Here is a 26,986-nt window from a genome sequence, read left to right as displayed (position 1 = left end):
GTGGTGTACATTTTTAAAAATTTCCAGGCCAGCATTTATCACTGCTGAGGTACAACTTAAAGAAAATCTCTGATGACTGCAATATAAGCTTATTTTCTCACAAATATATTGATATTAAATGACATTAACAAAGAAGAAAAATATTCCATTTAAATAAGCTGTACAATAACAAGGTTTGGATCAAAATAATTATTTGATTTAATTTCACATTTTCCCCCCAGGAAATTTTCCCTCAAAATTAAGTGTAACTTGCAAGGGATTTTCACAATGGCATTACCAAAGTTACAATTGTTGCTCGAGCTTTTTCACAAACATTCCTTTAAAAGTGTGGAATTACAGAGGACCTTCAAGATGGCAGAGGATTAAGACATGGAGATCACCTTCCTCTCCACGAATACCTCAAAAATACATCTACATGTGGAACAACTCCTACAGAACACCTACTGAATGCTGGGAGAAGACCTCAGACTTCCCAAAAGGCAAGAAAATACCCACATACCTGGGTAGGGCAAAAGAAAAAAGAAAAAAACAGAGACAAAAAAATAGGGATGGAACCTGCAACTCTGGAAGGGAGCTGTGAAGGAGGAAAAGTCACCACACACTAGGAAGCCCCTTCACTGGTGGAGACGGAGGTGGGTGGGGGGAAGCTTTGGAGCCATGGAGGAGAGCTCAGCAACAGGTGTGCAGAGGGAAAAGCATAGAGTTTCCCACACAGAGGATTAGTACCGACCAGAACTCACTAACCTGAGAAGTTTGTCTGCTCACCCACTGGGGTGGGTGGGCGCTGGGAGCTGAGGCTCGGGTTTCTGAGTTCAGTGCCCAGGGAGAGAACTAGGGTTGGCTGTGTAAACACAGCCTGAAAGGGGCTAGTGCACCACAGCTAACCAGGAATGAGTCTGGGAAAACGTCTGGAACTGCTTAAGAATCAAGAGACTACTGTTTCAGGGTGGGTGAGGAGAGGGGATTCAGACCACAACCTAAACAAGCTTCAGAGATGTGGCACAAACCATGGCTATCAGCATGGACACTAGAGACAGGCATGAGAAACAAAGGCTGCTGCTGCAGCCACAAAGAATCCTGTGTGCAAACACAGGTCACTATTGACCCCACTCCTCCAGGGAGCCTGTGCAACCTGGCACGGCCAGGGTCCCATGATCCAGGGACAACTACCCTGGGAGACACATGGCACACTTCAGGCTGTTGCAATGTTATGCTGGCCTCTGCTGCTGCAGGCTCACCCTCCATTCCATACGCCTCCCTCTCCCCAGCCTGAGTGAGCCAGAGCCCCTAATCAGCTGCTCCTTTAACCCCTTGCTGTCTGGACAAAGAACAGATGCCAGAGGGTGACTAACATGCAGAGGCAGACCAAATCCAAAGCTGAACCCTAGGAGCTGTGCGAACAAAGAAGAGAAAAGGGAATTTCTCTGTGCAGCCTCAGGAGCAGCAGATTAAATTGCCACAATCAACTTGATGTACCCTGCATCTGTGGAATGCTGGAATAGACACCGAATCATCCCAAAATTGAGGCTGTGGGCTTTGCAAGCAACTGTAGACTTAGGGTTTGCTTTATGCAACTGATTTGTTTCTGATTTTTATGTTTATCTTAGTATAGTTTTTAGCACTTGTTATCATTGGTAGATTTGTTTATTGGTTTGCTCTCATTTTTTTATTACTTTTTAATTTTTTTATTTCAATAATTATATTTTTATTTTAATAAGTTTATTTAATTTTATTTATTTTTCTTTCTTTCTATTTTTTATCCCTTTTCTTTTTTTTTATTTTTTTTTTATCCCTTTTATCCCTTTTCAGGTGGCTGAAAAGGTCTTGGTGCTCCGGCCTGGTGTCAGGCCTGAGCCTCTGAAGTTGGAGAGGCTATTTCAGGACATTGGACCACCAGAGACCTCACAGTCCCATGTAATATCAATTGGCAGGACCTCTCCCAGATTTCTCCATCTTAACGCTAAGACCCAGATCCACTCAATGACCAGCACACTCCAGTGCTGGACACCCCATGCCAAACTAGCAAGACGGGAACACAACCATACCCATTATCAGGGAAGCTACCTAAAATCATGCAAATTTCACAGACACCCCAAAACACACAACCAGATACGTCCCTGTCAGCAGAGAGAAGATCCAGCGTCATCCACCAGAACACAGTTACCAGTCTCCTCCACCAGGAAGCCTACACAACCCACTGAACCAACCTTTCCCACTGAGTGTAGACACCAAAAACAACAGGAACTACAAACCTTCAGCCTGTGAAAAGGAGATACCAAACACACTAAGTTAAGCAAAATGAGAAGACAGAGAAATACACAGCAGATGACAGAACAAGGGAAAAACCCACCAGACCAAACAAATGAAGAGGAAATAGGCAGTCTACCTGAAAATGAATTCAGAGTAATGATAGTAAATATGATCCAAAATCTTGGAAATAGAATGGAGAAAATACAAGAAACGTTTAACAAGGACCTAGAAGAACTATAGAGCAAAATAAGCAATGATGACCAACACAATAAATTAAATTAAAAATTCTGTAGAAGCAATCATTAGCAGAATAACTGAGGAAGAAGAACGGATAAGTGACCTGGAAGATAAAATTGTGGAAACAGGAACTGCAGAGCAGAATAAAGAAAAAAGAATGAAAAGAATTGAGGACAGCCTCAGAGACTTGTGGAACAACATTAAATGTACCAACATACAGATTATAGGGGTCCCAGAAGAAGAAGAGAAGTAGCAAGGGGTGGAGAACATATTTGAAGAGTTTAAGGTTGAAAACTTCCCTAATAAGGGAAAGGAAAGAGTCAATCAATTCCACGAAGATCAGAGAATCCCTTACAGTACAAATCCAAGGGGAAACATGCCAATACACATATTAATCAAACTATCAAAAATTAAATACAAAGAATAAATATTAAAGGCAGCAAGAGAAAAGAAACAAGTAATGTACAATGGAATCTCCATAATGTTAATACCTGATCTTTCAGCAGAAACTCTACAAGCCATAAGGGAGTGGCAGGACATATTTAAAGTGATGAAAGGGTAAAATCTATGACCAAGATTACTGTACACTGCAAGGTCCTCAATCAGATTCTATGGAGAAATTAAAACCTTTACAGGCAAGCAAAAGCTAAGATAATTCAGCCTCACCAAACCAGCTTTACTAAAAATGCTAAAGGAACTTCTCTAGGCAGTAAACACAGAGAAGGAAAAGACCTACAACAACAACAACAAAAAAAAACCAAACAATTAAGAAAATGGTGATAGAAACATACACATTGATAATTACTTTAAATGTAAATGGATTAAATGCTCCAACCAAAAGACACAGGTTGGCTGAATGGATACAAAACAAGACCCATATATATGCTATCAGCAAGAGGTCCACTTCAGACATAGGGACACATACAGACTGAAAGTGAGGGGATGTAAAAAGATATCCCATGTAAATGGAAATTGAAAGAAATCTGGAGTAGCAATTCTCATATCAGTTAAAATAGATTTTAAAATAAAGACTATTACGAGAGACAAAGAAGGACACTATATAATGATCAAGGGAATAATTCCAGAAGAAGATAAAAGAACTGTAAATATTTATGCACCCAACATAGGAGCACCTCAATATATAAGGCAAATGCTAACAGCCATAAAAGAGAAATCCAACAGTAATACAGTAATAGTAGGGGACGTTAATTTCCCACTTTCACCAATGCAGAGATCAACCAAAATGAAAATAAATAAGGAAACACAAGCTTTAAATGGCATATTAAGCGAGATGGACTTAATTGATATTTATAGGACATTCTATCCAAAAAAACCAGAATACACTTCCTTTTCAAGTGCTCATGGTATATTCTCCAGGATAGACCATATCTCAGGTCACAAATCAAGACATGGGAAATTTAAGAATACTGAAATTGAATCAAGTATCTTTTCTGACCACAATGCTATGAGACTAGATAGCAATTACAGGAAAAAGACTGTAAAACATGCAAACACATGGAGACTAAACAATATGCTACTAAATAACCAAGAGATCACTGAAGAAGTCAAGAAAAAATCAAAAAACACCTAGAAACAAATGACAATGAAAACGTGATGGCCCAAAACCTATGGGATGCAGCAAAAGCAGTTCTAAGAGGAGAGTTTGTAGTAATAAAATCCTACCTCAAGAAACAAGATAATCTCAAATAAACAACCTAAATTTACACCTAAAGCAATTACAGAAAGAAGAAGAAGAACAACAACAGCAACAGAAAAGCACAGTTAGCAGAACGAAAGAAATCATAAAGATCAGATCAGAAATAAATGAAAAAGAAATGAAGGAAATGATAGCAAAGATCAACAAAACTAAAAGCTTGTTCTTTGAGAAGATAAATAAAATTTCTAAACCATTAGCGAGACTCATCAAGAAAAAAAGAGAGAAGACTATAATCAACAAAAGTAGAAATGAAAAAGGAGAAGAAACAACTGACACTGCAGAAATACAAAGAACCATGAGAGATTACTAAAAGCAACTATATGCCAATAAAATGGACACCTGGAAGAAATGGACAAATTATTAGAACAGTACAACCTTCCAAGACTTAACCTGGAAGAAATATAAAATATAGACAGACCAATCACAACCACTGAAATTGAAACTGTGTTTAAAAATCTTCCAACAAAAAATGCCCAGGAGCAGATGGATTCATAGGCAAATTCTATCAAACATTTAGGGAAGAACTAACATGTAATTTTCTCAAACTCCTCCAAATATAGCAGAGGGAGGAACACTCCCTAATTCATTCTATGAGACCAACATCACCGTGATACCAAAACCAGACAAAGATATCAAAAAAAAAGAAAACTACAGGCCAATATTACTGATGAACATAGATGCAAAAAATGTAAACAAAATACTAGCAAACAGAATCCAATGGCACATTAAAAGGATCATACACCATGATCAAGTGGGGTTTATCCCAGGAATGCAAGGATTCTTCAGTATATGCAAATGAATCAATGTGATACACCATATTAACAAACTGAAAGATAAAAAACATATGATTATCTCAATAGATGCAGAAAAAGCTTTCGACAAAACTCAACACCGATTTATGATAATAACCTTCCAGAAAGTAGGCATAGAGGGAACTTACCTCAATATGATAAAAGCTATATATGAGAAACACACAGCCAGCATTGTTCTGAATGGGGAAAAAATGAAACCATTTTCACTAAGATCAGGTACAAGACAAGGTTGCCCACTCTCACTGCTATTATTTAACAAAGTTTGGAAGTTTTAGCCACAGCAATCAGAGAAGGAAAAGAAATAAAAAGAATCCAAATCAGAAAAGCGGAAGTAAACTGTCTCTGTTTGCCAATGACATGGTACTATACATAGAGAATCCTAAAGATGCTACCAGAAAACTGCTAGAGGTAATCAAAGAATTTGGTACAGTAGCAGGATACAAAATTATTGCACAGAAATCTCTTGCATTCCTATACAGTAAGGATGAAAAATGTGAAGGAGAAATTCAGGAAACACTCCTATTTACCACTGCAACAAAAATAATAAAATACCTAGGAATAAACTACCTAAGCCCACAAAAGACCTGTATGTAGAAAACTGTAAGACACTGATGAAAGAACTTAAAGATGATACAAATAGATGGAGAGGTATACCATGTTCTTGGACTGGAAGAAACAACACTGTGAAAATGACTATACTATCCAAAGCAATCTACAGATTCAATACAATCCCTATCAAACTACAAACGGTCTTTTTCATAGAACTAGAACAAATCATTTACAATTTGTATGGAAACACAAAACACCCTGTTGAGAGTCTGCCTGCTGATGCAGGGGACACAGGTTCGTGCCCCGGTCTGGGAAGGTCTAACATGCCATGGAGCGGCAGGGCCCATGAGCCATGGCCACTGAGCCTGTGCATCCGGAGCCTGTGCTCTGCAATGGGAGAAGCCACAACAGTGAGAGGCCCACGTATCACCAAGAAAAAAAAAAAAAACACCCTGAAGAGCCAAAGCAATCTTGTGAAAGAAAACATAGCTGGAGGAATCAGGCTCCCTGACTTCAGACTTTAATACAAAGCTACAGTAATCAAGACAATATGATACTAGCACAAAAAGAGAAATATAGCTCATGGGACAGGGTAGAAAGCTCAGCGAAAATCTCACGTACATATGGTCATCTTATCCTTGATAAAGGAGGCAAGTATGCGCAATGGAGAAAATACAATCTCTTTAATAAGTGGTGCTGGGAAAACTAGACAGCTACATGTAAAAGAATGAAATTAGAATACTCCCTAACACGATAGAGAAAAATAAACTCAAAATGGATTAAAGACCTAAGTGTAAGGCCAGACACTATAAAACTCTTAGAGGAAAACATAGGCAGAACACACTATGTCATACTTCATAGCAAGATCCTTTTTGACCCACGTCCTAGAGAAATGGAAATGAAAACCTAAATTAACAAATGGGACCTAATGAAAATTAAAAGCTTTTGCACAGCAAAGGAAACTATAAACAAGATGAAAAGACAACCCTCAGAATGGGAGAAAATATTTGCAAATGAAGCAGCTGACAAAAGATTAATCTCCAAAATATACAAGCAGCACATGCAGCTCAGTATCAAAAAAACAAACAACCCAATCAAAAAATGGGCAGAAGAGCTAAATAGACATTTCTCCAAAGAAGATATACATATTGCTAACAAACACATGAATGGATGCTCAACACCACTAATCATTAGAGAAATGCTAATCAAAACTACAGTGAGGTATCACCTCACACCAGTCAGAATGGGCATCATCAGAAAAGCTACAAACTTTAAATGCTGGAGAGGGTGTGGAGAAAAGGAATCCTCTTGCACTGTTGGTGGGAATGTAAACTGATACAGCCACTGTGGAGAACAGTATGGAGGTTCCTTTAAAAACGAAAAATAGAACTACCATATGACCCAGCAATCCCACTTCTAGGCATATTCCTGGAGCAAACTACAATTCAAAAAGAGTCTTGTACCACAATATTCATTGCAACACTATTTACAATAGCCAGGATATGGAAGCAATCTAAGTGTCCATCAACAGATGAATGGATAGCGATGATGTGGCACATGTATACGATGGAATATTACTCATCCATAAAAAGAAACAAAATTGAGTTATTTGTAGTGAGGTGGTTGGACCTATAGTCTGTCATACAGAGTGAAGTAAGTCAGAAAGAAAAACAAATACCGTATGCTAACACATATATATGGAATCTAAGAAGACTAAGTGGTTCTGATGAACCCAGGGTCAGGACAGGAATAAAGACACAGACGTAGAGAATTGACTTGAGGACACGGGGAGGGGGAAGGGTAAGCTGGGATGAAGTGAGAGAGTACAATGGACATATATACACTACCAAATGCAAAATAGATACCTAGTAGGAAGCAGCCACATAACACAGGGAGGTCAGCTCGGTGTTTTGTGACCACCTAGAGGGGTGGGATAGGGAGGGTGGGAGGGAGACACACGAGGGAGGAGATATGTGGATATATGTATACGTATAGCTGATTCACTTTGTGATACAGCAGAAACTAACACAACATTGTAAAGCAATTTTACTCAAATAAACATATTAAAAAAATAAAAGTGTGGAATTACTATTTCAAGTGTTTTAAAGCAGCAGGCTAAATTATGTTCTAAGTGCAATGTGTACAGCATCCTTTCTGGATTTCTAATTTCCCAGTTTTATCTTCTGATTAAATATCCAAGTTATTCTCAGTTTTTTAGTAGAAGTTTAACATTTATTTGTTTACAAATCGCAAACATATATCTTTAGTCTTGGAAAGTAAGAAGGAAGCTAAGTTAGTTCAATTTCTTTCAGAAATAATTTCATTTCCAGTTTCCTAAGAATTGTTAAAGGTTCATATTTTATCACTAGTTCAGGGAATATATTGCCTTATTAAAATTTTGACAATTACACCAATGCAATGTTCTACAAGAAAGGAACTTGGTAACTTTGACTAGCTGGTGTAACACTTTGTCAGAGGAAACACAAGCTCCTCTATGTGAAAGGAGTCATTGATTATTCTTTCCCTTCTCTGTTTTCTTGTACACCTTTTAACTTTTACTTTTGTTTATAAAGAAAAATCAAACATTGCCCTGGGGATACTGATCTAGAAGATCTAAGATATTTACTGCTTTCACAGACTAACACAAGCATCGCGAAGATAGACATTAAATCAATTCAGAGCAGGTGCAATTCTCAGAGGTAAAGCTCATTCAGTAAATATATACTGAAGGGCTCTTGTATGTCAGTAACTGTTCTAGGCTTTAGGGACTCAAAGACCAGATCTCAGAGAATTTAGGAAAGAGTAGCACAGATAGACAGGTAAACATAATTTCTGCTGATAGTAACATCATGACAATCTTTTTTATTTTCTAAATATGAAATTTTTCCATCTCCCTTTAAAATATCCTTGAGAATATAGAAAAATCAAAGTCTGGCAAAAACACTGAATGTTTGCTCTTGCCTGGAGAAGTTTTCCACTAAACGAATGATAGAAAAGATTGAATTTAGAATGCAGTCTTGATTACTCATAACATGCCATATGCTTAACCAGAACAGGCAGACAGAACCAAGAGGAGTTTGATGTAATTGACTCCACCAATTACCCATGCATAAATCTAGAGTGCAGAGGCTGCAAAGATGAAAATGAAAACAAAATTTCTTTCTCCAAAGAAATGCATAGAAAAGAAAAACAACACGTGGATTTCCCTCTAAAATAATTAAAAAATATATTTTGAACCGGTCAGAGACAGAATTGTTAACTCATTTTCTTCTACCCCTTCTGTGGTACAATAGTCAAACAAAATAGTTTCCAACATGTAAAACTCTAAACAATAGAGAACAAGAGTTTAAAAAAGTGGGAGGGGGCATCATAGCTGAAGCATAATTGGAAGGGCCTTGAGGTGAAATGTTTGTGCCGGGACTCAATTTTTGTATGCCACCTGGGACAGAAAAGGTAACATAGACTCAACAACAGAGTGGGTTGTTGGAGACATTATAAATAAGCATCCTCTAAGTAGAATGATAACAGTGAATGGTTAGATCTATGTAAACCTGGCGATTGTGAATCCCTGTCTAGACTAGGAACAGCTTTTACTTAAATCTAGACTATTATATTAGCAAAAAAGATTATGAACATACAATTAATATATAATCCAATTTTTCAACAGAATATGGTTTTTTGTGAGTGAAATATCCCAATATCAATGATGTTATTAAACTCAATCTAAAAGCATTATGTGGTGCTAACAGTGTAGAGTATGCAAAACCTAACTGCATGCTCTATTTGGCTTATAAGACACAGTTTGGAACATCTATAGAATATAAGTTTTTCTATTATAAGAAGAATAGCAATAGCTAGAAGATTAAAATAAAAAAACATTTTATATGTGTCACTATTCTAAAGACTTTACATTTAATCCTTATAAAAAACAGACGGAGAAATAGAGACACGTAAATGTTAAGTAACTTGGCAGGAGTCAAGACATATTTCTAGGCCCATCACTTATCAACAGGCAGCTTATCTATTCTGTGTCCACATTGACTTAACTGGAGTCCTTCTCTCTGAAACAAAGAGAAGATAAGGTAGTCATTCACAATCCATGGCCTAATTTCTAGGCTTAATCAGAAATTCTTTTAATTTGGCTTTAATGGATTGTGGTAATGTTCCCTACAGCATCACTATTGGAATCACAGACAGAATGGATATTATGAAGATTTTTCAGATAAACTTAAAAAAAAAAAAAACAACTCCTAATCCCTAGAATGGCTCTTTTCCCTTGGTGACTTCCTTTTCTGATCTTATAGCTATATCTTTTACATATCTATTCCCCACTGGTATGTTTACTTTGGATTCATTATTGCTAAAACAATAGAGAAATCTTTTCCTTCAGTAAACAGCATCCTGGCAGAGCAGTATGGCTGACAAATGTCTTCAGTAGCAGATCTGGGGGAGCATCAGAATCTGATCAAATATAATTCCAGACAGGACTCAGATTTTTTAAAAATAAAATATTGTTACTTATTACAATTTATTTCAAATCAATGTGTTAATTTATAAATATTTCTCAAACTAGCAGAAAATTAAATTTTATTCAATTTCCATTGCTACTATGGAGTTTTGTCCTTTTAAAATAAGAGCAATTTGGGCTTGAATATAAGTACTATCTAATCATTGCAAGGCATTGGGCTAAATATAATTATGACCTTTTTAGCATCATAAACTGAGTCTCAAAATGTTAAAGCATGGTGCACAAAGGAATTGATAGCATGGACTTTTTCAACTCAGACTTTCATTCTCCAAAATAGATGCTTTTTCAATTAAACCATAGTATCTATATATTTCCTTTTATTTTACATATTTTGAGGAGGATTATGAGGAGAAATAAATGTTTCATACATATTATTATGGCTCATTAAATCTCTCCTCATTCAATAATGCAAAGTTTCTTTATCACATATAAACTCAGAATGCATATTCTAACTTCAACTTTACTTCCACATTTAGATGTCTTACTTATAAATTTGGTTTTTATTTGCATTATCTAATGTAATAAAAGTAAATACAAATGTTGCTCTCTATAGAAATAAATACAACCATTTTTTATTTTTGTACTGTAATCAGGGATCCCTTTCCCACATTTTTATGTCTTTAATGTGCACTAAGATATCTTAAATACAGCAGTGGTCAGTCAATAAATGTTTCATAGTTACAAATAATTAGGAGAAAATAATTTGCATCTTGGACAGTATATTTCTATGTGTATTCACATACAACTTCTGCCTTTTTTTCTTGGCCTGTGTTAATAACAACTCATATCTATTATAAGTAACTTCTACATAGATCTTTAATTTCAGAATTTGTCAAAAGTTCAGGAAAAGATATATAGATGTGAATTAAAGCTGCTGCTTTCATTGAATACTACATTAAGCTTCCAAAGGGAAAATAGTTTATATGAATTATTTTAAAAGACAAAATGAAACATACATGATATTTGGAATATAAAATTATAGAACTACTTACTGCAAAAAACTATATAATAAAGTATAAATGATGGTCCTCTGAAAATTAAATTATAAAATTAGCAAATGATGAAATAAACCAGAGAAAACTTAAAGCTAAAATTAGATTCTTGTGCAGTAGGACTTGATTACAATCATATAAAGGCATCCTCACCTATCTAAATTATTTGTCTCAAAGAATGAGAACAAAAATAAAACATGAGGTTAAGTATTTATTAGCCAATGAATTATATTAAAATAAGGGTTATAAGAACAAAATAATGCTAAATGTCTAACCAAGCATTGTACATGAAGCAGTACAGTATAATATCCATTATTGGATAAATTTATAAACACCACATTTTGGTCAATTGTCATTAACCCTTTATTAACACAACTTTTTTTTTTCTAATTCAATGTTCACAAAGCAAACTGATAAAATCAATTGCCTGGCTTTACATAGATATGGCATTAAAAAAAAAGCAGATATAAACTGATATTAAAAGCAGTCAGTGGAAGACAAGCTAATGAACACAAAAATGTTACACTGTATGTATATGTAGATGTGCATATAGATGTGGGTGTCTATATGTGATGTACTTGTAGTTTAACCTATGAATAATCTCTAAGAAAATGTAAAACAAAACAGAATATTAATAATTTCCCTTGGTATAAAAAGCTTTTTAATTCCATGATTAATTAGTTTGTTTTTAATGTAACATTTCAACTAATTTAATATTTAAATGTGCCATTCATAAGTCTCCTGTGAATCATTACAGAAAAAACTTAATCTAGTCACTGGGATATTAATAGAGGAAAATTATTTCCAGCAGTAATAACCAGGCATTCCTTGTCAGTGACATTGATGATATAATAAATCTTTCCTTAACTCTAGTTTCTCAATTGTGATAATGTTACATTAAAAGGAATTCCCAAAGCATTTTCAAAATTAAAGAAATCATGCAGTCCCCTTTTCTATGGACAGTAATAAACCATTCCCCTAATCATTTTTCAGCTGTACTGATTTGCAGCCAAATTTTCAGCCATAGAGGATCACCATCTTATTGGAGTTCTTGACAGTTCTGGCAATGTAAATTCTCTAGAGCATCTCTAGGGAAATAGAATTGAAAACTCCATAAATATGGTATTTTTCACCACTAGCAATGTAAGCATAGTCACTCCCATCTTCTACAGCTTAGGGACACAAAATGAAAAGAGCACGGCAACTCACATTTCAGAAATTAGACAGTTCACCTTTAAAACAGCTCCAGAAAGCAAGTGGACTGTTGGAATGTAAAGGAGTAGGTAAAGAAGGACAGAAAGAGGTTGCTTCAGATTTGCAACATACACATATAAGGCGATCTTTTACAAAAGCTATGGTGTATTTATCTCCCTCTTCTCATTACTTTCATCAACTCTTCTAAAGGCATGTCATGTGTAAGGCACTATGAAAGTCTCTTATCTCAAACTGATACAATTGAGTGTAGGAGGAAAGATACAAAATGAGTGAGTACAGCCAGAAAGAATATAAAATGCTCACTAAAGGTGTTTCTGGCAGTGTAGACATTAATTAATTAGGATATTACTAACAAAATTAAGATGTCTTTCTTTGGACTCCAGTTGATTTGGTGAAATAAAGGATATTAAAAGCACAAAAAGTAAATTTCCCTACTTCAAACCTATCACATAGAGCAAAGATTTTAAAAGAGAGCAGAGAAAGGGAGAACAAACAAAAAAGTTAACGGAAAAGGATAAGCATAGTCTCAGAAACATTAGTGACAAGTTCTGTGAAATCTGAACTCCAAAAGGAGGGTAAGTGTGTCTTAGTGAAATGACATTCTCAAGTGTAACTGTGGTAGCATACAGGTTCTACTGTTTTCATCATGCCCATGACATGTACAATCTTTTAACACTATCTTTGTCATGAACATGAAAACAACTGTGATAGATTAGCCACCATACAGCCAACCTAGATCTCTTTGTGCTCCATTTTTCTATCAATTTAAAAAAAAAAATTCTACTTTTAAGTCAACAAGGAAACGGGCCAATTTTCAACTTCAGTGTAGATCTTCCCAATCCCCACCTTCACCTTCTACAACAGTAATATTGTCATACCACGTTAAATTTTCTGCATATAAAATTTGCAGCCACCTGGGGACCCATCAACAACCCCAAAAATCCTTTTCATTCAAAAGTATCTGGAATTACGGGCTTCCCTGGTGGCGCAGTGGTTGGGAGTCCGCCTGCCGATGCAGGGGACACGGGTTCGTGCCCCGGTCTGGGAAGATCCCACATGCCGTGGAGCAGCTGGGCCCGTGAGCCATGGCCGCTGAGCCTATGCGTCCGGAGCCTGTGCTCCGAAACGGGAGAGGCCCACGTACCGCAAAAAAAAAAGTATCTGGAATTAGCCATATGATAATTTGGTCCTATTTGTTATTGCTAAAACTAAATCAGTAATGACTCAGCATACTTCACCTTACCATTTCTTCAAAAAATCATTTTAACTTTATAACAAGATACTCTTTGCATTCTGTAGTTACCTGGCCATGGTTTCCACCTACCTATACAGTTTTTTTTTTTTTATTTTGCATTGTTTGTTTGTTTTTAGTTTCAGATTATTTCAAATGTTTTCAATTGAGTTACTTTGTGAATTAAGGTACCATCTGCCCAGGTAGCCAACATTTAATGAGGCTTCCAGAGAAAGGATTTTTCTAGAACTACTATAGTCTCTTATTTTAGAAATCTTTTACCAGGGCTCTTAACAAATGTCAGGGAATGGAATGTTTTTCTTATTTAACATCTGCCTTGCATTTCTTGCACTTACCCATCTCTGACAAGTCTAGTTCTATTTCTTCCAAGTTCTTTTCATAAACTTATCACCTATAATCCACTTCAAGCCTTTGCCACTTTATACGGAGATTGTGTAAACAGTCATTCTAGAATCAAGTCCTCACCATGTTTCTCTTTATCCCCTGCTTTGTCTGCCAGAAAATACCTCAGCCATTATGATTGATGGGTCTGTGCTATGTTTTGAATGTGTCCCCCACTAAATTCATATGATTAAACCTATGCCCCATGGTGATGGTAGCAGGAGGTGGGACTTTTGAGAGGTGATTAGGTCAAGAGAGCTCTGTCATGAATGGGATTAGTGCCCTCATAAGAGAGACCAAGGAGCGTTCCCTTGCCCCCTTCAACCATGTGAGGACACAGCTCCATCTATGTACCAGAAAGTGAGCCCTTACCAGCCACCACATGAATTTGCCAGTACCGTGATCTTAGACTTCCCAGCCTCCAGATCTGTGAGAAATAAATATTTGTTTTTTATAATCTATCCAGTCTATGGTATTCTGTTAGGGCAGCTAAAACTGTCTAGAAGACAATGTTGCTAACAATGCCAATGTGAGACAGCACAAGGATAAGGTGGTTATATCAGACTCACAGAATTCAGAGAACTTAGCCAGTAGGAAACTTTGCTACAGCTTTCAAGGAGACAGAGGAGAAAAAGGCAGAGAGAGGTTTAAGACTTCTAAAGTGGTCCGTACGTACTTTCTGGCCAAAACAGGAAGCACTCTGGCCCAGATTCGCATATAAAGACTCTAAGAAGTGTAAATGCTCAGTAAACTTACACACATGGAGGTGTTTTGGCCATAACACATCTCCAGTTTATACTCAGATAGTTACCATAGGGCATGTGACAATATCTGAGTCATGTGTCATATATTGATAGATTCCAGGTCTAGAAAGAACTACTACTTATCATTTCCTTTCCATAGAGAAAAATCATTAATACTTGTCACAGAGCCTCCAGGAGGGCTGGAGAAAGATGACAAGAAAAAACATATAATAATCAGAACTTCATGAAATTTGTTTGAGGAACGGGATAGTTTATTGTTTAAGGAATGGAATAATATAACCTTAATTTGCAAATATAGATTTTTAAAATTCAAATAAGAGAATATAATAAATATATAATATTAGCAGGTTGGATGTAAGATGCTAAAAATGTTTATCCAAATAACTGACTGAAATATTTATCAAAGAAGTTTTATTCATACATCTTATGCCTGTTATTAAACATATAAAGAAAAGGGAGGAGCTTTTTTAAAGGACAATTTGAAACACTTTTCTTGCATCTAGATATAATTGTATTTGAAAAAAATAATAATGGTAATAATAATTATTATCAAATAGATGTACTTAACAAATATGAGACTATTAAAACTGCTATCATATAAGAGCATTTAGTATATTTCAAGTAATGTGTGAATAATTTATGTTCTTTTTTTCTTTCTCTCTCTCTCCATACATAATATATATATATATATATATATATATATATATATAATCACATTATTCATCAGAAAAATATTTGGAGACATGATTTTCAAAAGGTAAAGTAGCTTGCTCTCAGTCATGGCAGGAAGTGACAGAACAGATGTGCGAAACCAGATCTTTTATTCCAAAACAAATCCTGTCAGTTCTTCCCTGTCTAATAGGAAGTTAGACAGAATCAAATTTATGCTGGTCTCAAAAAAGCTGGGTGTGATTTTTAAATTTTTCTATTCTTTAAATGACTTGCATAAAATTGAATTAAGTTTAGAAATAAGATTAAATATTTAGAAGAATTTCCTGATGTATCCAGTAGCAAGGTGAGCCTGGGATTTCTTTGTCAAATGACTTAAATGATTCAATTTTTGTCCTAGATATACTATTCAAATGTTCTATTTATCCTATTATTAGATTTGGTAAATTGCATATTTTGGGGAGTTTTTCTGTTCATCCAAATTGTCAAATTTGTTAGTATAAAATAGATTTCTACAAGATCAGTGGTGATGTCCTAACAGACTACAAAAACACCTATATTTTTATAGTTTTGGAAATTTATTATGCTTTTTAAATATAAATTTGAAATTTAACTAATGCATGAATGACATAAAAGCTAATTCTAGGTTTTTTTTGCTTTCTTAATAGCTAGAAAAAAATTGTGTTTCATCATATTATCTATATTTTTAAATATAACGAAATTGCTGACTATAAAGGATATATTTCTATGTAAACAATGGCTTTCTCTTATTTATAAGAGCCAACTCTATTTAGGATCAAAACAAATTAACACCATAATTTAGGATGTAAAGCAACTGAATCTCTCATGTATTGCTGGTGGGAAAGCAAAATGGTATAGCCTCTCCAGAAAACAGTTTGGTAATTTTTGTAAAGTTAAATATACACTTACCAAATGGCCCAACAATCTTCTTCCTGGGTATTTACCCAAGGGAAATAAAATGTGGGTATACATACAATTATATACGTGATTGTTTATAGCAACACTATTCATAATTGGCAAAAGTGGACATAACTCAAATGTCATCAATGGCTGAAGCATATAGAGTGATATGTCCATGCTATAGAATGTTACTCAACAAGAAAAAGGGATGAACTACTGATACTTACACTGAGGGAAAGTAGTGTAAATTATTATTCATATTATTTCATAATATGAATATTTTTTGTATATTTTATGAAATTATTATTTCATATTTTATGATCTTATTTATATACTCTTGTAAAGACAAAACTGTACTGCTATAATGTGTATAGTGTGGAGATCTGTGATTGTCTTGGATTAGGGATGAAGGTAGGGTGTTATTAAAAAGGGATAACACAAAAGATTTTTGGGGAAGATGAAACAGTTTTACATTTGTTTATGCTAGTATTTACATAAATTAATAGTTATGTGTCAAAATTCATAGAACTTTACACCAAAAATATTGTATTGCATAATTTTAAAAGAAAATAAATCATAATTTTAAATATAGTACATTAAAACAAAAATAAAAATGATATATTTTATTTCACTATGGCTATTATAACTAGAATTTTCTAACGTTTCAGCTCTTTTGAAAATATCTATTTTTTCCCTCCAGATCTTTTTGATAGAAAAGCATCCATAAAGATAACTGTCATATTTCTCAATTTAATTAGGAAGCAAAATGGACTTAGTATTTTTTAACTTTATTGAGGTGAAATTGACAAATAAAATTGTAAGACATTTAAAATGTACAATGTGATGATTTAATATATGTATGCATACTGAAAAGATTCCTCACATCCAGGTAATTAACACATCCTTCACCTCACATACTTACCTTTTGTGTGTGTGTGTGTGTGTGTGTGTGTGAGAGAGAGAGAGAGAGAGAGAGAGAGAGAGAGAGAGAGAGTATATAAATTCTACTGCCTTAGCAAATTTCAATTATACTGTAGTGTCATCAACTATAGTTACTGTATTATACATTAGATTCTCAGAACTTATGCATCTTATAACTGAAAGTTTGTACCATTTTACCTAGCTCTTCCCATTTCCTTCATCCCCAGCCCCTGGAAACCACTTTTCTACATTCTATTTCTATGAATTGACTTTTACTTTTTCTTTCTTTCTTTTTTTTTTTTTCCTTTTTGATTCTACATATAAGTGATACTATGTGGTATTTGTTTTACTGTCTGGTTTATTTCATTTAGCATATTGTCTTCCAGGTTCATCCATATTGTTACAAGTGATAGGGTTTTCTTCTTTGGTAAGGGTAAATACTAATACATTGTGTATATATATATATATATATATATATATATATATATATATATATATATATATATTTACCACACTCTCTCTATTCCTTCATACATCAACAGAAACTTAGTTTGTTTCCATACCCGGGCTACTGTGAATAATGCTGCAATGAAGATGAGAGTACAGATATCTCATTGGTATAATAGTTTCATTTCCTTTGGATATAAACTCAGAAGTCCAGTTGCTGGATGATATGGTAGATCTGTTTCAGTTTCTTGAGGAAACTCCATACTGTTTTCCATAGTGACTTTACAATTTTACATTCCTGCCAACAATATACAAGAGTTTTCTTTTCTCCATATCTACATCAGTATTTGTTATCTCTTATTTTTTTAATGATAGAAAGTCTAACAGGTGTGATATTATATGTCACAGCTATATTGATCAAAACAGTATAGTATTGGCATAAAAACAGATGCATAGATCAATGAAACATAATAGAAAGCCATGCCATGCATATATGGTTAATAAACCCATTCATATATGTTTATTAATTTATGACAAAGAATAAAGAATATACATTGGGAAAGGGACAGTCTTTGCAAGAAATGGTGGTGGAAAAACTGGACAGCCACATGCAAGAGAATGAAACTATGCCCCTATCTTACACCATACATAAAAATCAACTCAAAATGGATTAAAGACTTGAATATAATACCTGAAAACATAAAAATCTTAGAAGAAAAAATAAGAGGTAAGCTCCTTGACCTTGGTCCTGCAATTGATCATTTGGAATTGACATCAAAAGCAACAATAAATAAACAGAACTATATCAAACTAAAACACTTCTGCACAGCAAAGTTAACCATCAACAAAATGAAAAGGTAATCTATGGAATGGGAGAAAATATTTGCAAATCACAAATTTGATAAGGAGTTAATATCCAAAATACATAAAGAATTCAATAGCAAAAAAACAAATAACAAAATTAAAAATGAGCAAAAGACCTTAAAAGAAATTTTTCCAAAGATGACATACAAATAAATGACCAATAGGTATATAAAAAGGTACTCAATATTACTAATCATCATAGAAATGTAAATAAAATATACTTACTTGATTTGAACATCTGTAGCATTATTAAAGCATGAGTAGCAAAGATATTTACATCTGCTCAACAGGCAAAATAAAACACAACAACAAAAATAAAATGTAAATTACAAATTATTATTAAAATATGTAATTAAATAAGGCAGGAAACCTGATGGGTCTGAAAAAGTTCTCAGCATGCTTTTGTTTTAAGGTTTTTCTTTACCATTTGTTATTTTTAAATTTATGTTAGAGTTTAATAAACACATAAATTACTCAAAGAAACAAGAAGAGAGTTTATGTGGACCAAAATAGTATTCACATGTCAACAAATTAAAATTCTACTTACACCAAGTCAAGAACAGGCTAGTATACAACATGGAGAAAACACTGTCAATAATTTAATTGTATTCAGAAACATTCCAGACATTATGTGACAGTATGTCATTCTGGAGATCTGGAGACAGACATTTTCACTCAGAGTCGTCTACACACCACATTCCTTTACATCAAAAGCTAGATTGATAAAAGAGGTTTCAGATATGAAGGTTTAATGAGACAGTATATGCCTACATTACCACATGTCTGCAATTAGTAAACAATAAACAGCATGACTATTATCAACATCATCTTTAATATATTATCATTGTTATGATCATTATCATTATTATATTTCCTATCGTTTTGTTTCATCAAGTACTTCCATATATTTTGTTTCATAATTTTTCTAACATTGTCATTTAATGAAATTACTCCCAGATTAAGAATTTTCCTATAGCCAATTTACTCTTTCCTATTAATTACATGAGTATAACAAAGCTGGCAGATTATTTCTTCTTAGAGGTTTTACTTTCCTCAACCTTCAAGATAATGTCTAGCTCTCTTTTTTCGGCTATCTGACTTAACATATAAATTTCTCATTAAGATGGCTTTGGATTTAAAAGAGAAATACAAGTACAGTGGCCTTTCCAACATACTTTACTGAGATCTTTTCCCTGACAATAGCATTTCCTTCCATCCAACTTACTACTAAGATATATTTCAATGTCAGAATTTTTCTCTTCCTCCTCTGTGATAATAAGCCAATGAACATAAAATGTACTTTTGAAAATAAAATAAAATAAAAAAATTAAAAATCCATTAAACTCAAATAAAGACATAAAGTAATTCACCAAGCTCTTCTTTGAAATTTTATACAGGTCTGCCATACGTATACAAACTTTATCCTAACTTCCCTGAGTTGTTAAACGGTTTTGAAAGATAATCTTATAAGATTATAACATGAAATCAAGGACTGCCAAAGAAAAATTTCAAAGGATACTTGTTAAAAAAGAACAAGACAGGGCTTCCCTGGTGGCGCAGTGGTTGAGAGTCCACCTGCTGTTGCAGGGGACACGGGTTTGTGCCCCGGTCCGGGAAGATCCCACATGCCTGTGCTCCGCAATGGGAGAGGCCATAACAGTGAGAGACCCGCGTACCACAAAAAAAGAAAAAAAAAAAAAAAAAAAAGAACAAGACAGATTTTATTCAGACCACTGCAGTAGGGGAAAGAAACTTCCATCTAGAACTAGTTTAACTCCACTGAAACAAGAGGTGGGAGGTTTTTCAAGTGTTTGGATAAACCAAAGGAAAATCACTGGAGAACATTAGGGGGAACATTGGCTAATGTGATTAGACTGTCTGTGTTTGTTAACTGGCTAATTGGTACTTATCAAAATTAGTATCTTACCCTCCAATGGAGATTACTTTTCAAAGGGATTCTTCACAGGTCCTTGAGAAAGACATTCCTGGGTTGCAAAAATCAGCAATAGGTTGAGAGAAGATTTACATCTCAAGGGACAGAGAGAGAGTTTATAATTCCAAATTTTCTAAATATATGCTCTAAGAATAGGAAGGGACGTATATTGAGAAAGAAACCTGTCTAAATTTTATTCAGGGTGAGGGGAACATTGAAGCCATCTTGGTCTGCACCTCGGGACATAGGATGAGTAGATACTAGGAAAATCCTGTGCTAGTAACAGCAATGACAATAGCAGATGAACCAGACTTGAGCTCCTGGGCTTGGGAATGGAAGTAGAAATGGTACTCCTCACAAACTGAGCACCTGTTTGCCATTTTGCAATAATGATAATATTATTATTATTATAGTTTATCTGGGATAGTAGCATCAAGAGGGAAAACTTACAATTCCTGATAATCTTGAATGTTATAGCTTTTCAATAAATATAGATTTGTCAAAATATAAAACAAATTGTATTCGATTTATACCCTGACACTGTTGATGGGGTCATATCTGTTAGACTACTTTTCCCAAAAGTTAGTTAAAAGAGTTGTCTGCTGAATTTTTGCATCAAGGGACATTCTTTGGATAAACTTTATCATATATATATGTATATACATATATAGTATGAGTATATATATATATATATATATATATATATACATAATAATTCAGGTATAGTGCCATTAGTGTATATATATTCCATTCTTATGAGAAATAACTTTTTGTCCCAAAATTCAACCGATTAAGATATTGTGGATTTCCTTAAACCTGAATTATTTTCTTTCTTAAGTGTCCACAAGGAAGGTTGGAATATACTTTCTTGTTTGCAAAACAAATTTGACAGAACATTTTTCATTCTACTTTACTAGGTGTTTTTCTCTGAGGTATGTTAAATTTTTCTCTACTGGACTTCTAATAAACAAAATACACAAACATATAAACAATAATCCAAGCCATTTTAAAAGTGGATAGTAATTTTCTTTCTCTATCTAAGCATTAACTTGGCACAAGAAAAGAATGTGTAAATGAGGAAACAGAGAAGGTAGAAGTATAGAAACCCTCTCCTAAGGACTTGAAGCACCTTTGCAAAAAGGTTTGAAAGGTATCTGAAAGGATCCCCTATGATTGGTTGAAGACTCCAATACATGAAGAGTGAAGTTCTTATAGTTGTCCCTAAACTTTAACCCAATGCTTCATGATAATTACTAATGACTTCCACATGATGGCTGTGCCTTCTCTTAAATTCAATGAATTATATTCTAATTTAAAAGAAATCACAAGTCATTTGAATGGTAATATGACACACACCTGTTGTATGGCAGCTGTTTCCAGTGCTATAGATATGTTGTGCATAGTTTATAAACATATTTCTTCTGAATAATTTATTAGTTTACACATTTTACTTTTAATTTAAATAAACAAATAGCATATTTGATTTTGAAATAAAGTGAAATTAACTTCTTGGTTGGAAAAGACAACTGTAACTTAAGTATAAGAATTGTTATCCACCTGATTATTTTATTTAAAAAAATAGTATATATGTTAAAACTGCATAGATTTTTATACCTTTAATCAACTAACCATCCATGAATTCAAGTACTGCAAAACCAAGTTACTGGGTAGAACTGAGGACATAAATTATAGTTTTTATATTATTCACTCTCCTGTCATTTGTGGTAAACACGCTGAAAGTAAAATGATAGAATTATGGCATTTTCCTACTAAGACTAAAGTTTAATAAGAAACAATGAAAAATGATCATCTTTCCTATTTCACAGTGACCTGTGTATGACCAATGAACAAGTCTATTTTATTATTTTTGCTTCAATAATAATAGATACATTAAGACTTTATACAAATCTAAAATGATGTAATTGTAGAATGTCAATATTTCACTACAAGACTTACAATAGTCATTCAATTTCTCATATACTGTCATAATAATTATATCTGGAGAGATGTTTAACTTCCCATGCTCTGCCCTCTGTTCTCCAACTTAGGGATAGAAAGAAGTAATGTGTGGGGTTTTGATTCCCTGGTTTAAAGCCAATAATCTGAGATGACTGCCATGATTTTCTTGAGCGCTGATGTTTTCTCTATCTTTGGCTTTCAACTTAAATGAGTCTTGCCCATTAAAGTTATAATGAACTGAAAGCTTAAGTAGGCAAGTATTTAGTTACTGATAATTAAATTAAATATTTACTGATGATTAAACTAAATCAAACACTTCAAACAGTTCCATTCCCACTGAGCCACAGATTTAGGTGATTGTAATTTCGGAAACGTTATTTTGACCCAAGCTGTGCATGGTCATGTCTATATATAAAGATAGACAAAATTGTCTCCTTGATGAAATATAATAGATGAGAGATTAATTTTATTCTCTTTCACTCTTTCTTCTTTCATTCTTTTTTTTTTTTTGCTTTTGTTTTTGCTGACTCCCTTACACATTCAACAAGATCATAGGACCCTTTGACTTTGGTTTAATTCAAATACTTTAAGAATAAGGCAACTATCACTTTATTTGCAGCATTGCTTTCTCTGTGAAGCTTATTTGATCTGCTACTTGTACTTAGTTTCTTCCATGAAATACTGTATAGTTTTGTTATATTTTATGTTGTATTTTTATCTATTATTATATCAAAACCAAAAGTATATATGTATTTTATTGGTTGAGAGGTAAATGTTCAGTTTGCTCATCTTTGTTTTTAAGTTACTAACTTGGGGAAAATTATGTGGCAGGTAGAAAGTTGATCACTTTGCATGCATTTTCTCTATTAAGGCCATTATACAGATAAGAACTGAGACTTAGAGATATGATTATATGATCTGAATAAGATACCAAGGCTAACTACATAAGAGTGACCAAATACTGGATAATTGGACTGTGCATCACTGAATCAACAAGATACAAACATAACTAGCGATCTTGGCATAAATGTAGTGGACTGGCATTCATAGGTAGAGATATATAATCACAAGACAGGGCCAAAGCAAGAATTTTAAATAGAAGAAAATTCACAAGAATGAGATTCATATGCATTTAGGAATAGAGTTAAGTATAGGGGTTGAATAATTTTGTTTTTCTAAATTTTTTTCCTAGAAACATTCATCTCTTTTACATATATTTTGATACATTTCTGTAACCATAGCATGCAATTTCCTACTTGACCCTGTGTGTACAAAAAAAATGTGTTCAGCAATATAAACTTTAGAAAGTACATGTGGAATATAAACCTCTATAATCTATTTACACTAACAATTATTTGATTATCCCATTCAATTAAATAACCATTCTTACTTTTAAATGTAAATATATTTTTTATTTTTACTTAAAACTTTTAACATAATGTGAAGTAATACAGCTTTACAATAATATTTTTATGTAAAGCAGCTACCTTTCTTTAACTAGTTACTCTTTTCCAAATTTCACTTTTTTTCTTCCTGGGTACACTTATGTCAATTAACAAACTCCTCACATTTCTCCTCATCTAGTTTAAATAAAGTTAATAATTTATTTATACCCATTTTAATGTAATAAAACATTAATTATATTTTCTAGAGGAGATTTGTCTCCTTGTATCTTTAATAGTATCCTGAAAAGTTATTAATTGCTTAAGGTGAATTTAAATACAAATTAGAATGTAAAAAGAAAAAAAATGTAATAAATACCTCCCAAATGACTGATACAATTAACATTAAGTTGTTCAATTAATATTTTCAATATTGCTTACTAATGCTTTTGCTTTAAATATCATTTAATATTTAGGAATTAATTTTATGACATTAATTTTAAAACCATCATAAGCATAAGATCTCATAACTGTAAAAATTTCTTATATAGTACTTAAGAAATTAAAATGGGGTATTTATAGCAATAGTATTAAAACCTCTAAATTTTTAGGTTCACATCTAGCAATAGACAAAAAGAAGAAAATAATATGTGAAAGATAATTTTGAAACATAAAGAGAGTGAATTAGAAAGATTTTGTACATAAATACATGGAAATATTTTCTATACTTGTGCCTTAATAATGCTTTTGGAAAATTTGGCATTCAATTTATGAAGTTCCTTTTACTGTAAGAATGACTTGTTATTATTGTTTAATGAATGTTCATTTCTTATTCACTTATATACATTAAATTAGCTCATAAAATTTCAGTTGCATACTATAATGAATTATAGTTTGAAAAACATGTCATGTTGCCAGTCTCAAAAGTGTTCTGGCTCATTGATTTTTATATCCTACTAGTATAATTTGTTTAATTCATAATGTTATATAAATAATTTTATTGTTATTATCAGAACAGAAATTTAGGGTATTCCAAAACAATATAAATCTAAAGGTAAATCAAATTATTGACTTTGATGAGTATTTAATTGAGATAAATTCATATCTAATACAAATAAAAATATTTTAGTGATTAGAAGATATGGAAATAGAAATCTAATCTTCAATGTGAAACAATAATTAAGGATTAAAAAAGTGTCTTTTATATATATAATCATAGTCAATGATTATTTTTTGAATTTTATTTATTTTTTTATACAGAGGTTCTTATTAGTTATCCATTTTATACGTATTAGTGTATATATGTCAATCCCAATCTCCCAATTCATAATAGTCAATGATTTTAATTGCCTGTTCTACACTTAATTATGATGCAACCTTAATTTGTTTTCAATAACATTGGAAATAGCAACTGTAGAATGGTATATTAAGCCTGACCATAAAACCTCATATTTAATAACCAACGGATATGAATGGATAAATGTCATATTCCAACATTTTATAAGAAGAGAGAAAACATAAAGTCACTGCATGTCATTTTACTACAATAACTAAGACTGAATAAAATAAAAAACTATATACTGCTGAAACTTTGGCACATATTATGTGTGTGTGTGTGTGTATATATATATATATAGAGAGAGAGAGAGAGAGAGAGAGAGAAAGTTAAAATATGTTAAATTATGTTACTAGTTTTGAACATTCAAAGAAGAGCACATCTGAATTACATATAATTAATTCAGAAAATATCATTAACTAGCAACTTATCTTAGCTATAGGGATAAAAAAAGGAAAATAAGATTTGGTAATTTTCCACATAGTATTTGTGGACCAGCAAGGAAGAAAGAGATTAGGCTTGCAAAAAAAGAATTGGAGTAAATTTTGTTGCTCGAAGGAGGAACTGACTTCCCCTTAAAAGAGGATCTAGAAGCTAGAGGAAGAATGAACACATCTAGAGAGTAAATTAAGGCTGGTTTACCTGTTTCATAATGACTGAGAAGGGAGAAGAACATGGAAGGTGTCTAAGAAGAGGATAGGGTCTAAATTTAAATGAAAAGCTAATCAAAAATACTATTAAACTTTAATACAAATGAAGTTTTGCAAGGAGCTCACTTTTAATATTCTTTACAAATTAATTTAACAGATATATATGTCCATGTCCAATATATGAATAGCCCAAGTATTATTCATAGTTCCAATTTGCATATTCAAAATCTAAAATGTTTTCAAGACTTCATAAATTCCATTGAGTTATGATAGAGTTTTAAAGGGATATCAAACTCTTCCCTTTGCAATTAAATCTTTGCAATAATTTCTGACACCTATAATCATGGAAAAGAAGTCAAATCTTTATTTTCTTATAATAGAATATTAATATTGAAGACACATTTCATTCTGTTTTTTCCCCAAGGTAACCATTTCCAGTGGCTTCTTTTTTTCTCTATTCCTTCTTCCTAGTCCACCCTACTTTGTTTCTCTTTCATCCATTACATGTATTCTCATATCAAATCTTTTACCTTTTACACTGTCTCTCTCAATTCTCTCTTTCCGTTCCCTAGCTATATATTGGTTATAAAATTAGAAAAATAACCTTGTTCCCACCTAATTAATGACATGAAATTCATTGTTTGAAATATTTTAAGCAAAGTTATTTTCTATGTTAACATCCCCTTGTTTGTTTTAGAAATAACTAAAAAATATTTGAAGTAAATTTGCCTTACCTTATTGCTACTGTCACTTTCTGGACTTTCAGAAACTTAACTTATGACAATAAAACTGCATATCCCAGTCCCAAACACACAGGTGTAGCTTACAATCTTCAACCTAGGAAAATTCCCTGCAGGGAACATACATAGCATATGTAGATGTGATAACAAATGCAGGATTGCTGCTGAGTGTGTCAGTGCTTTTTGAAATAATAAAAAAAAAATCACAGGTGGTTTTCTAATGTTCTAAAATAGCTCTAAAGAAAATGTTTCTTACAGGTATGACATTTGAGTGTAATAGGATAGAATTCTGTCTTGCCAATCAAAGCAGATGTGAGATAGATATCAACCTCAGTCATTTTAGGAAGGAAATGATTTGTTGCTGGTCTTATGACTTGCCTCCCACAATCAGTTGTCCTGCGTACTGTGGTTCTATTTCTATTGGGCAGGGGCTCCTATCACAGTTAAAATTCCAGGCTCTCTCAGAA

The sequence above is a fragment of the Aethalodelphis obliquidens genome, unplaced genomic scaffold (genome assembly GCF_003676395.1).
Source record: "Aethalodelphis obliquidens isolate GAN/ISIS:26980383/991018 unplaced genomic scaffold, ASM367639v1 scaffold16, whole genome shotgun sequence".
Classification (NCBI taxonomy): Eukaryota; Metazoa; Chordata; class Mammalia; order Artiodactyla; family Delphinidae; genus Aethalodelphis; species Aethalodelphis obliquidens.
Note: the sequence above shows the minus strand (reverse complement) of the source record.